Raw genomic sequence first — 13,436 nt, forward strand, 5'->3', positions numbered from 1 at the left:
AGACGGCCAAAAGGCACATGAAAAGATGCTCAACACTGATACAAGAGAAATGCAAATCCAGATTACAATGAGGTATCATCTCACACCAGTCAGAATGACTATCACTAAAAGTAACAAATTCTGGAGAGGATGTGGAGAAAAAGGAGCCCTCCATACACTATTGGTGGGAATGCAGACTGGTACAGCCACTATAGAGAACAGTATGGAGGTTCCCAAAAAACTAAAAGTAAAACTAGCATATGATCCAGCAATTCCGCTTCTCGGCATATATCAGGAGAAAGTTCTAATTCGCAGAGATCCATGCATCCCAATATACACCACAGCACTATTTTCAATAGCCAAAACTTAAAAGAAACATAAATGTCCATAGACAGGTGAATGAATAAAGAAGATATGGCATGTGTGTAATAACATACTCAGCAATAAAAAAGAATGAAATGATGTTATTTGCATCAATGTAGATTGACCTAGAGGTTGTCATACTAATGAAAATTCAAAGTATCATAGGACATCACTTATGTATAACATTTTCAAAAATGATACAAATGAACTTGTTTACAGAACAGAAGTAGATTTACAGACAGAAAACAAACTTGTTACCAAAGGGAATTTTTAAAACTGACACAAACGAACTTGTTTACAAAATAGAAATAGATTCACAGATAGGGAAAACAAACTTATGGTTACCAAAGGGAAAAGAGAGATAAACTAGAAGTTTGGGATAGATAATAAGCCCTTACTGTATGGCACAGGAAATATATTCCATATCTTGTTATATTCCTCATCTGTTTTTACTTTCATTTTTATAACTCTGGAATTCTCAGCAAAATAACATTTACTTCTGCATATAAAAAGTTATTTCTGGTTCTGTTCATTCTGTCAATGGGAACAATATGTCAATGACCCATTTGGCAAAATTATATTCACAACTCTTCCTTGTGAAGAGAATTCTGTGATTTTTCTGGGTCTATCTCCTCAAGATTTTCAAAACCTCATAGAAAATAAAGGATTGACAAATAACTTCTGTGTGATGTCAACTGAAAGAAAAGCACTGATAGGCAACTCTACTGTCAGGCAAAGGAACAGAAGGGCTTTCAAGGGTGTGCAAACTGTGAAGACACGGTCTGGCCAGATACCACACACCATGCCCTGTTCTTGAGGCAAAATGAAAGGTAAAAACACAAACAAGATATGAAAACCATTCAGTCCAGACTGGACGGTGGGGAGCTGCAACAGTTCTTTTGGTTCAGTACTTTCCAAACGTCAAGCCCAAGCAGGAGGAAACACTGTCAGGCAGTTGTCTTTTTCTGTTGTTCTCAGGACTGTTAGCAGTCATTTCAGAGTTGCTCATGCTAACCCTGGCCTCTTTTCTTTCTTTTTCTTATTGTTACTGAGTTTATTCATTCTATGCATAATCTTCTTGGGTCTAGGAGTCTATATTACTAACTCATAGTAAAGCAGAATGCATTTATTTAATCAGCAAAACTTAATTTCCATAAAGGATAATATCAAAGGGAGACAAAGGAGATTAACATTACATTTGTTCATGTCCCACAGTGTGTTTTTACCAGAAGGGATTCTTCCATTTTAAATATCTTTTATATGTCAAGCACAGTCATATCATTGATAAGAAATCCACAGGTCTTCTCTGGTGGCTCAGTGGTAAGGAATCCGTCTGCCAATGCAGGACACATGGGTTCAATTCCTGGTCTGAGAAGGTCCCACATCCCATGGAGCAACTAAGCCCATGTGTTGCAACTACTGAGCCTGTGCTCTGGAGCCTGGGAGCTGCAACTGCTGAAGCCCATGAGCTTAGAGCCCATGCCCTGCAAGAAGGGAAACCACTGCAATGAGAAGCCGATGCAATGCGACTAGAGAGTACCCGTTTTGCACAACTAGAGAAAAGCCCACGCAGCAAGAAAGACCCAGCAGTCAAAAATAAATAAATAAAATTTAAAAAAGAAATCCTTGCATTTAGGAAACAAGGGCATTTAAAAGAAGAAAGGGATTCTCGTAAGATCTCTATGGAATTGAAATTATTAATCTCGTTAAAGCTCAGCATTCAAAAAACTAAGATCATGACATCTGGTCCCATCAATTCATGGCAAATAGATGGGGAAACAGTGGCTGACTTTAATTTTGGGGGCTCCAAAATCACTGCAGATGGTAATTGCAGCCATGAGATTAAAAGACGCTTACTCCTTAGAAGGAAAGTTATGACCAAACTAGACAGCATATTAAAAAGCAGAGACATTACTTTGTCAACAAAGGTCTGTCTAGTCAAGGCTATGGTTTTTCTAGTGCTCATGTATGCATGTGAGAGTTGGGCTATAAAGAAAGCTGAGTGCCGAAGAATTGCTGCTTTTGAACTGTGATATTGAAGCTGACTCACTTGAAAAGACCCTGATGCTGGGAAAGATTGAGGGCAGGAAGAGAAGGGGACAACAGAGGATGAGACGGTTGGATGGCATCACTGACTCAATGGACATGACATTGGGTGAACTCTGGGAGTTGGTGATGGACAGGGAGGCCTGGCATCCTGCAGTTCATGGGGATGCAAAGAGTCGGACACGACTGAATTGAATCTCATTTAAACATGGGAGTATTGAGGCTGTATGGGGTTAATTAAATTTAATGACATCACACACCATGGGTGTCAGAGCAGAAACTCACATTTAAAGTTCTTCCTCTATGTAATCCAGGCTTTTTCACTACCTTTTTAATTTTCTATACATCTTAGTTTCAAATAGACATTAATATTGTATATGCTAATAAAATTCCTAATAGTCACCATAATACAGATCATATTGAACATTTACTATGAGTAGCACGGTTTAAGTGCCACACAACTATTTTTTCATTCAACCCTCACAGTTGTCCTAGGTTTTTGTTAGCTTTTTTCCTCATTTTGCAAGATGAAGGTGAAGGAAGGCATGAAAGTTAAATTTACACAGTCAGGGAGAACTATGATTGGGTGAGATTCAAACCCCAGAAGTTAACTCCAGAGCCCATGTGCAATCATCATTTAATAAAATGACACTACATATAATAATAAAAAAAATAGTGACCTGGATAACTGTACAAATATATGTTACAGTCAGTAAATAATATGGGAATAACAAATGTAGTATAGTGTTGGATGGAGCCTTGGTGACCTAGACTGAAACGAGAATGTGGTTTCCTATCTCATCCAACTGTTTACAAATCCTTTGCCCTCAGCATCCTGGTACATATTTTGGTGCACAGATGTACACATTTATGCTTAGTATAGTTAAGAGTAGGACTGTTGAGCTAAGAGTATGCATATTTTTGGCTTTAGTGTATTTATAGAATGATGTAACAACATTATTATTGGCAGACTGAAGGTTGCTAAGGTTTTCTGATTGACACATTTACCATTAGTTATTTATTTATATTTCTATATAGCGACTTGACTGGGTTAGAATGCTAATAACATCAACATCTGAATAGCACCTAAAACATTTTCCCAAAATGACCATGTTGTTGATATCCTGTTGACAATAAAAAACTCACTTTTCCAACAATGTAAATAAATAGAGCAAACTCTCTTTATGTATCAGAATTATAAGATAATTGAATTTGTGTAGAATTTGTTCACTGTAACTTTTAGGTTTAACACATAATATCACTGTGCTAACCCATTTTTATAAACATGTTTTATGTCCCCAAAACTATCCCCAAAGCAGGAGATACAAGAGTGAATCAATGACTGCTGTCCAGAAACTTGAAGTTCAGTGAGGCAGACGGACTCAGTTGTTAAATACACAAATACACTATTTCAATTCATGTCGATGATTACATCAACCACTAAAATAATGCAAAGATTTTTTTGAAGGAGAAATGCGGACATGATGGAATGGATAATTAACCTGGGGGAGGAATTCACTGGGAAAATGTATTCTCAGTTTTTCCATAAATATCTCAGATCTTGAACAAGGGCTTAAAAGAAACATTTCTAGATACCATCCAATAGAATCCCTTCTAAACAGAAAAGTAAAGCAATGTGCAGTAAAAACATCATATCAAACATTTCTTGTATATGTCCTTATTTGAAGGAGTGCAGTTAAAAATAGACACAAAACCCAAAAGTCCTCCATTAATTTAATTATTTCCATCTCTCCAGTGAGTTTATTTTAGAGATATCTGTAAGGTCCCTAGAAGTATGTTATAATGTCTATCACTAAACTAAGTGGTTACAGATTCCAGTTTTATTAGATTTCCTGATTTCTTTTTCATGTTCTTTCTCTTTTCCTTTGATGCCTTCATTTTATTATTTTCTCTCATTGCTTACTTGACACCTTTCTGTAGAACAACAAACTTCACTTTTAATTTTCTGATTCTAAACCCTCAGAGTCTGGATTCCACCCTTATTCAGTTGCTCAGTCTTGTCCAACTCTTTGCAAGCCCATGGGCTGCAGCACACAAGGCTTCCCTGTCCCTCACCATCTCTCAGAGCTCTCTGGAACTCACGTCCATTGAGTTAATGATGCCATACAACAATCTTGTCCTCTGTCATCCCCTTCTCCTCCTGCCTTCAATCTTTCCCAGGATCAGGGTCTTTTCCAATGAAGCAGTTCTTTGCATCAGATGGCCAAAGAATTGGAGCTTCAGCTTCAGCATCAGTCCTTCCAATGAATATTCAGGACAGATTTCCTTTAGGGTTGAATAGTTTGATCTCCTTGCAGCCTAAGCGACTCTCAAGTCTTCTCCAACACCACAGTTCAAAATCATCAATTCTTTGGCGCTCAGCCTTCTTTATGTTTCAACAGACACATCCATACTTGACTACTGGAGAAACTGTAGCTTTGACTACACAGACTTCTGTCAGCAAAATTTATTTATTTATCTGTTCCTTCTTTAAAAACAAATATTGAGCACTTTCTTTTGTTAGGTACTATGCCCAGTGCTGTTGAGTCAAAAGTGAAAATATTTGATCATCTCCAAAGAAAATCATGGAATCCAAGCCACAATTATCAATACTAGCATTAGTAATTATCAATACTAGTACTACATGAAATATAGATGGGAAACTTTTAGCAGATGGATAAACTGGAATTGTTGAAAATATTAACAAATTTTTAAATTATCATATTCTTTAATAAAGTATGCATTAGAAAGCACTGCAAACCATAGGTATATTGCTGGTGAACCACAGACATGTAACCAAAGCCAGATGCACTGCAGGATATTAATAATAGCCCAGAAAAATCCTGCAGTCCTGGGCTAGTCATCATCTTGTTCTTGTTACACCTAAAAGTAGTATTATTTCTTTTTGAAATTTATATTAATGGAGTTATGTAATCTGCATAACTTTATTTCTATTGTATATAATAATAGTTTATTTTTCTATTGCTACAATTATTAGCTGCATATATTTTTTGGTGCACACCTGTATACGTTTCCTGTGAGGTATGGGTATGCACATCCTCAACTTTAGTAAGTTTATGGAATAAAGTTATTTATAACATAAATAAATAGGCAGATTGATGATGACTAAGCGTTTTTAATCCACTCTTCTCTAAACAAAACAAAAAAATCACATCTATGATTTATAGGATCTCACAATTCTCACAGTTAAAGAGCCTCTACATACTAAAAAAAATTACTTAAAACCTCATCTAAGAAACATTTATATGAACACTTTAAGCTCATTCAATTATATGCCTCCATAGAGTTTTATGTATTCTATACATATGTATTTGATCGTTTGGTTGAAGCTGTATTTAAACTTGTGCTTTGTTTTATAATATGTCCTTTTATTAGAGCTAGTGTCTGTAGGCAGAGCATGATAACAACAGTAAAATATTACATACACAACAGTATTTTTTACTTTTTTTTTCAAAATATTTATATAACATTCCTGGAATCAGAGAAGGGAAGTAAAGAATCCATCCCTTTTCAGAGCCTCACCTCTCTCTGGAGGGTAAAACAATTTGCTGCTTCCCATTATGCACAAAACACTGCACTGTAGTTTAGCATAGAAATAGAAGAGGATGACAGCTGTGCTAGAAGCTGGCAAGGAACTGTAAGAAAGCAAAATGCAATTACCCAATTTGGAGTCTGACCAGGAGAACGGAAGTCATTCTTTTTATTTTTTTTTTTTCTATTTAAGTTTTAGACACTTTTAATGAACAAACGCTCTGTGTACTTTAGTTTTCCTCTTCTTGCAAAAACAAAACCAAAACACAACCAAAACTTTTCTACATTTAGTTCTCAACAACAGTCTTTCTTTGATTTAAAATTGAAAAACTGTCTGTAAAACAACATACTAGAAATATTCTGACAGGTTTTGACAAGTAGTATATTGAGTGACTGCATATTTTCTTAAAGGACAAAAAACAAAACAAAAAAATTTCAAATGAAAACAATTCACACAATTCTTCTACATAAATTTTAAAATGTAGGGGCTAAATTAAGAGCCTTTAATATTCATTTAGATACCTCATTCTTGGGTTATGATTCTTTATTATTTTCATTTAACTAATAACAAAGAATTTATGAATTATAAGCCCATAAGGACCATGGGCTTCCCAGGTGGTGCTAGTGGTAAAGAACCCACTTGCCAATGCAGGAAATGTAAGAGTCACAGGTTCAATCTTGGGTCAGGAAGATCCCCTGGAGGAGGTCATGGCAACCCACTCCAGTATTCTTGCCTGGAGAATACCATGGACAGAGTAGCCTGGAAAACTACAGTCCTTGGGGTTGCAAAGAGTCCGACACAACTGAAGACACTTTGCATACAAGAACCATGGAATAGTCTCAAAAATATTTTTATTGAGCAGGCTCTAAGCTATCATAAACGGACTGCTATATATTTTTGCTAAATGTAAGGGAACACATTTTGGTTGCAGTTTCTCTGTTATCAGAACATATTTAATTTGGTAGCAAAATGGTTTGAAGAACATTACAATGTCATTATATTTAAGGTGTTTTTTTTTAATTTGAAATTTTTTGGTGTTGTAGAATATTAATCAAGGGAATCTGTTTCATATTGGTTCACCCACTGGTTGAGTAATGCCAAAAAAAAGCTCACTCTATAGGTGCCTTTTTTTTTTCTTTTTGAATAAACTTAATGCAGGTCATTAGGAAAATGAAGTTCATTTTCCCAACAAGACTGATTCGAAGGCAGAGTTGCCAATATTTGTGACTTGTGAGATGCTGCCCTGTTTATTACTTCACTTGCTGACACTGACTGTGACCAAATCAGTAAGAGAAGTATTCAGATCTTTTCTTTTGTGTCCTCCATTCTTTAGCACAAATTTCAAACTTACCACCTAATCTTCTCACGAGGGCCTCACTCCAAATTACTAGCTATTTCCCTGGAAGTCTTTTACCTTCAAGACTAGGTCACTTATCTTTTCTATGGCCCTCCACCATTGTGCAATTCACTATAATGTTTATCAAGAAGTGATTTTTTGCTTGTATTCTCTTTATTTCCACATACTTTTTTTTTGCTATATGACAGTAGAAGGTCCTCTCATACTGATTGTCATTACATCCTTGCCAAGAAGAATAGCCCTTCCTTAGTAGGTAATCAAAAATTACTTGCTATATTATATGATTACATATTTTCCCAAGGAGATGATCAAAAGCTCAAGGATAACTAAAAATGGGCTATTTCAATTCTCATACAGAGACAATGGTTTGGAGAAGGAAGACATTCTTCCTTCCTATGGGTTCCTATTAACTGCTTCCTATTTTGTACGTGTGCCTTACACCATCCCTCTCAAAAGGTCTCAGTCACAGTCTTATACCATCCTTATTATCATTGTCATCATTCTCATTTCAACTTTAAGCATAAAGCATAGACAATAGAATCAAAGACTAACATCACAAGCAAATACTACAAAAATAAAAATTGTATCACATTATATAATATTCAAGTTGTTTACCATTTTATGTATTTTATTCTTATAGAAATTTAAATACAACCAAGATGTTTATGGGGGCTTCTCTGGGGGCTCAGACAGTAAAGAATCTGCTTGCAATATGGGAGACCCAGGCTTGAGCCCTGGGCTAGGAAGATCCCCTGGAGAAGGGAATGATAATCTACTCCAGTACTCCTGTCTAGAGAATCCCATGGACAGAGGAGCCTGACTGGCTATGGTCCATGGTGTTGCATAGAGTCGACACAACTAAAAGACTAACACTTTCACTCTTTTCAAGATGTTTACGTGATAAGGACACTTTTTCTTTATCATTATCATATTTTGTAATCTATTAGGGAAAGCTCATTTTAAAGACCTATTATTTAACCTAGATTGTCAATGGCATGTGATTGTCAAAACCAAAAACCACTCACAGCCATTAGCCCCTCTTCACCCACTAGAGTTAGAGTTTCACTTCATCCTTCTTTGATCTAAACCCAATACAAGGGGCAAAAAAAGACCGTAAGTCTCCTACATGCTGATACCCCAACAGAGTGTGGTTTATTTGGCTTTAGCTTTTGCAAGCTGACCTCAGCAGCTTCAACCTTTCCGATTTTATGTATTCAGTTTGAAAGAGTCTGATTTTTTCAAAAGCAGCTAGCTGTTAACAGAAAGAAGAGAAAAACAAGATTTATCTTATCCTGCTCCATCCAAAACAAGGTGCTGTGCTTTCTGTGACTTCAATTTGACAAGTAAAGCCCTGGGCAGGCATGGTGCATCAGTGCTTGTCACTGTAAGGCAACAGAGTGGAAAAGATAGTGCAGGAATGAACAGTGTAGCAGGTAACTAATTAAGATTAGGAGGCAACAGCGGAAGATTTTCTAAATCCAAGACACCCAATCCTGCCATGTCTACTGTAATACAAAACATACACAATAGGCATGGAACAAACTCATCTTGGAAAATATGTTTTAAAAATTCTGTAAATTTCTAAAACAAAACTGGTAAATTGAAAAATATGAAAGGGAGGCACAAAAAAATCTTAAATCTAGTTTTATTTTACAAGTTTGTCACACTCATAAACCAAATTTCCTCCAAGTGAAGAGATAAAATATTTCTATTCTGAATTCTCAATATTCAAAATAATACTCTCTCTCCTCTGTTCCTATAAGCATATAAAAACATATTCACCTTAATGTATTTAATATGTGAAAGTCAATATATTACGTGGCACCCCATGTAGTCCAGCTCTTTCACTGTGAATTTTCCTCCATTTCTCTCTTTAGAGCATTTCCCCTGAATTTATTTTTCTCCAGAGTTGTTTCTATCATGTTTCTCCTCTTATTATTGACTTTATTTTCTTCCTGTATCAATCCACTAGCTTAAAATTATACGGGGAGCTTCTTTTCTGTACCAGGTTCTGTTTGTACAGGATATATTGTGTGGGAACGTGCATGCAGGAGGAATTACATGCAGTTATAACTTTGAAATCAAGAGATACACACTAGGAAGCATCCAACGGAGCTCCTCTCATTTTGTTCTATCCCTCCATACATGTTCTTCCATGTTTTAATTTATTCCCAAATTCAATCATTTCCAACTCCTAGTCCTAATCTTCCATTGTGGAAATTGACAAAGGTTACAAATGTAAGTATTCTAGTTTACTTGTATTTTCCATATTTTTCAATGAAGTTTAGAATCATTGATATGGTCCAGCTGAAAATGTACTCAGAACTGCAGATAATATATTTAAAAAGACATGATTTCTGTCCTTCAGGAGGAAATAATGAGTAAGAAAATCTCACAACTGATTTAATACATTTCTTAAACCCAAGTAAGATGGTAGGAATTGCAAGAGGGCATCAGAGGGTAGATACACTGAAACCATACTCACAGAAAACTAGTCAATCTAATCACACTAGGATCACAGCCTTGTCTAACTCAATGAAACTAAGCCATGCCCGCAGGGTAACCCAAGACGGATGGGTCATGGTGGAGAGTTCTGACAGAATGTGCTCCACTGGAGAAGGGAATGGCAAACCACTTCAGTATTCTTGCCTTGAGAACCCCATGAACAGTATGAAAAGGCAAAATGATAGGATACTGACAGAGGAACTCCCCAGGTCAGTAGGTGCCCAATATGCTATTGGAGATCAGTGGAGAAATGACTCCAGAAAGAATGAAGGGATGGAGCCAAAGCAAACACAATACATAGCTGTGGATGTGACTGGTGATAGAAGCAAGGTCCAATGCTGTAAAGAGTAATATTGTATAGGAACCTGGAATGTCAGGTCCATGAATCAAGGCAAATTGGAAGTGATCAAACAAGAGATGGCAAGAGTGAATGTCAACATTCCAGGAATCAACAAACTAAAATGGACTGGAACTGGTAAATTTAACTCAGATAACCATTATATCTACTACTGCAGGCAGGAATCCCTCAGGATAAATGGAGCAGCCATCATGGTCAACAAAAGAGTCTGAAATGCAATACTTGGATACAATCTCAAAAACGACAGAATGATCTCTGTTTGTTTCCAAGATGAACCATTGAATATCACAGTAATCCAAGTCTATGCCCCAGCCAGTAACACTGAAGAGGCTGAAGCTGAACAGTTCTATGAAGACCTACAAGATCTTTTAGAATTAACACCCAAAAAAAATGTCCTTTTCATTATAGGGGACTGGAATGCAAAAGTAGGAAGTCAAGAAACACCTGGAGTAACAGGCAAAATTGGTCTTGGAATGCAGAATGAAGCAGGGCAAAGACTAATGGAGTTTTGCCAAGAAAATGCACTGGTCATAGCAAACACCCTCTTCCAACACCACAAGAGAAGACTCTACACATGGACATAACCAGATGGTCAACACCGAAATCAGATTGATTATATTCTTTGCAGCCAAAGATGGAGAAGCTCTATACTGTCAACAAAAACAAGACCAGGAGCTGACTGTGGCTCAGATCATGACCTTCCTGTTGTCAAATTCAGACTTAAATTGATGAAAGTAGGGAAAACGACTAGACCATTCAGGTATAACCTAAATCAAATCCCTTATGATTATACAATGGAAGTGAGAAATAGATTTAAGGGCCTAGATCTGATAGATAGAGTGCCTGATGAACTATGGAATGAGGTTTGTGACACTGTACAGGAGACAGGGATCAAGACCATCCCCATGGAAAATAAACGCAAAAAAGCAAAATGGCTGTCAGAGGAGGCCTTACAAATAGCTGTGAAAAGAAGAGAAGCAACAAGCAAAGGAGAAAAGGAAAGATATAAGCATCTGAAAGCAGAGTTCTAGAGAATAGCAAGAAGAGATAAGCTTTCTTCAGCAATCAATGCAAAGAAATAGAGGAAAACAATAGAATGGGAAACACTAGAGATCTAATCAAGGAAATTAGAGATAACAAGGGAACATTTCATGCAAAGATGGGCTCAATAAAGGACAGAAATGGTATGGACCTAACAGAAGCAGAAGATATTAAGAGGAGGTGGCAAGAATACAAAGAAGAACTGTACAAAAAGATCTTCACAACCCGGATAATCATGATGGTGTGATCACTCACCTAGAGCCAGACATCCTGGAATGTGAAGTCAAGTGGGCCTTAGAAAGCATCACTACAAACAAAGCTAGTGGAGGTGATGGAATTCCAGTTGAGCTATTTCAAATCCTGAAAGATGATGCTGTGAAAGTGCTGCACTCAATATGCCAGCAAATTTGGAAAACTCAGCAGTGGCCACAGGACTGGAAAAGGTCAGTTTTTATTTCAGTCCCAAAGAAAGGCAATGCTAAAGAATGCTCAAACTACTGTGCAATTGCACTCATCTCACATGCTAGTGAAGTAATGCTCAAAATTCTCCAAGCCAGGCTTCAGCAATACGTGAACTGAGAACTTCCTGATGTTCAAGCTGTTTTTAGAAAAGGCAGAGGAATCAGGGATCAAATTGCCAACATCTGCTGGATCATGGAAAAAGCAAGAGAGTTCCAGAAAAATATCTATTTCTGTTTTATTGACTATGCCAAAGCCTTTGACTGTGTGGATCACAATAAACTGTGGGGAATTATAAAAGAGATGGGGATACCAAACCACCTAACCTGCCTCTTGAGAAATCTGTATGCAGGTCAGGAAGCAACAGTTAGAACAGGACTTGGAACAACAGACTGGTTCCAAATAGGAAAAGGAGTATGTCAAGGCTGTATATTGTCACCCTGCTTATTTAACTTCTATGCAGAGTACATCATGAGAAATGCTGGACTGGAAGAAACACAAGCTGGAATCAAGATTGCTGGGAGAAATATCAAGAACCTCAGATATGCAGATGACCCTATCCTTATGGCAGAAAGTGAAGAGGAACTAAAAAGCCTCTTGATTAAAGTGAAAGTGGAGAGTGAAAAAGTTGGCTTAAAGCTCAACATTCAGAAAACAAAGATCATGGCATCCAGTCCCATCACTTCATGGGAAATAGATGGGGAAACAGTGGAAACAGTGTCACTTCTCTCTGGGGGGCTCCAAAATCACTGCAGATGGTGACTGCAGTCATGAAATTAAAAGACGCTTGCTCCTTGCAAGAAAAATTATTACCAACCTAGATAGCATATTCAAAAGCAGAGACATTACTTTGCTGACTAAGGTAGGTCTAGTCAAGGCTATGGTTTTTCCTGTGGTCATGTGCGGATGTGAGAGTTGGACTGTAAAGAAAGCTGAGCGCCAAAGAATTGATGCTTTTGAACTGTGGTGTTGGAGAAGACTCTTGAGCATCCCTTGGACTGCAAGGAGATCCAACCAGTCCATTCTGAAGGAGATCAGCCCTGGGATTTCTTTGGAAGGAATGATGCTAAAGCTGAAACTCCAGTACTTTGGCCACTTCGTGCGAAGAGCTGACTCATTGGAAAAGACTCTGATGCTGGGATGGATTGGGGGCAGGAGGAGAAGGGGATGACAAAGGATGAGATGGCTGGATGGCATCACTGACTTGATGGACGTGAGTCTGAGTAAACTCCGGGAGTTGGTGATGGACAGGGAGGCCTGGCATGCTGCCATTCATCGGGTCGCAAAGAGTTGTACATGACTGAGCGACTGAACTGAACCGAACTTACTTTCTTATAGGTACCCATCAGTATTCTCATGAACTTTTTGTCCAGACTGCTGAAAAACTACGATAAAGTTGTACTCATATAATTTACAACAATGGAAGTTCAGTGCCAAGATACAAGGGGCTGAAAAGGAATTAACAGAGTAGCAGTGGTTCTGTTTAAGAATTCGTCACACACAGCATAGTCAGTGACCTCCTAACCAAGGAGAGTGATTCTGAGCAGAAGGATGTTACTCATTTTCTTTTTCCTGAAATTATACTTCCAAATGGAAAATAGTGACTGATTGCTTCTGGCGCTGACATTCATAATGTCTTCATTGTATTTCCGTACAGAGTTGCCTTCAATTTATGGAGGGGTCCCTGTTGCTGCTCAAAAGTTTCATCTAATTCAGAGTGTTATAGATGTTTATTCACCTAGAGTGACTTTTCAAGCCTTAGAGTCCATTACCAC

The sequence above is a fragment of the Capra hircus genome, chromosome 16 (genome assembly GCF_001704415.2).
Source record: "Capra hircus breed San Clemente chromosome 16, ASM170441v1, whole genome shotgun sequence".
NCBI classification, from domain to species: domain Eukaryota; kingdom Metazoa; phylum Chordata; class Mammalia; order Artiodactyla; family Bovidae; genus Capra; species Capra hircus.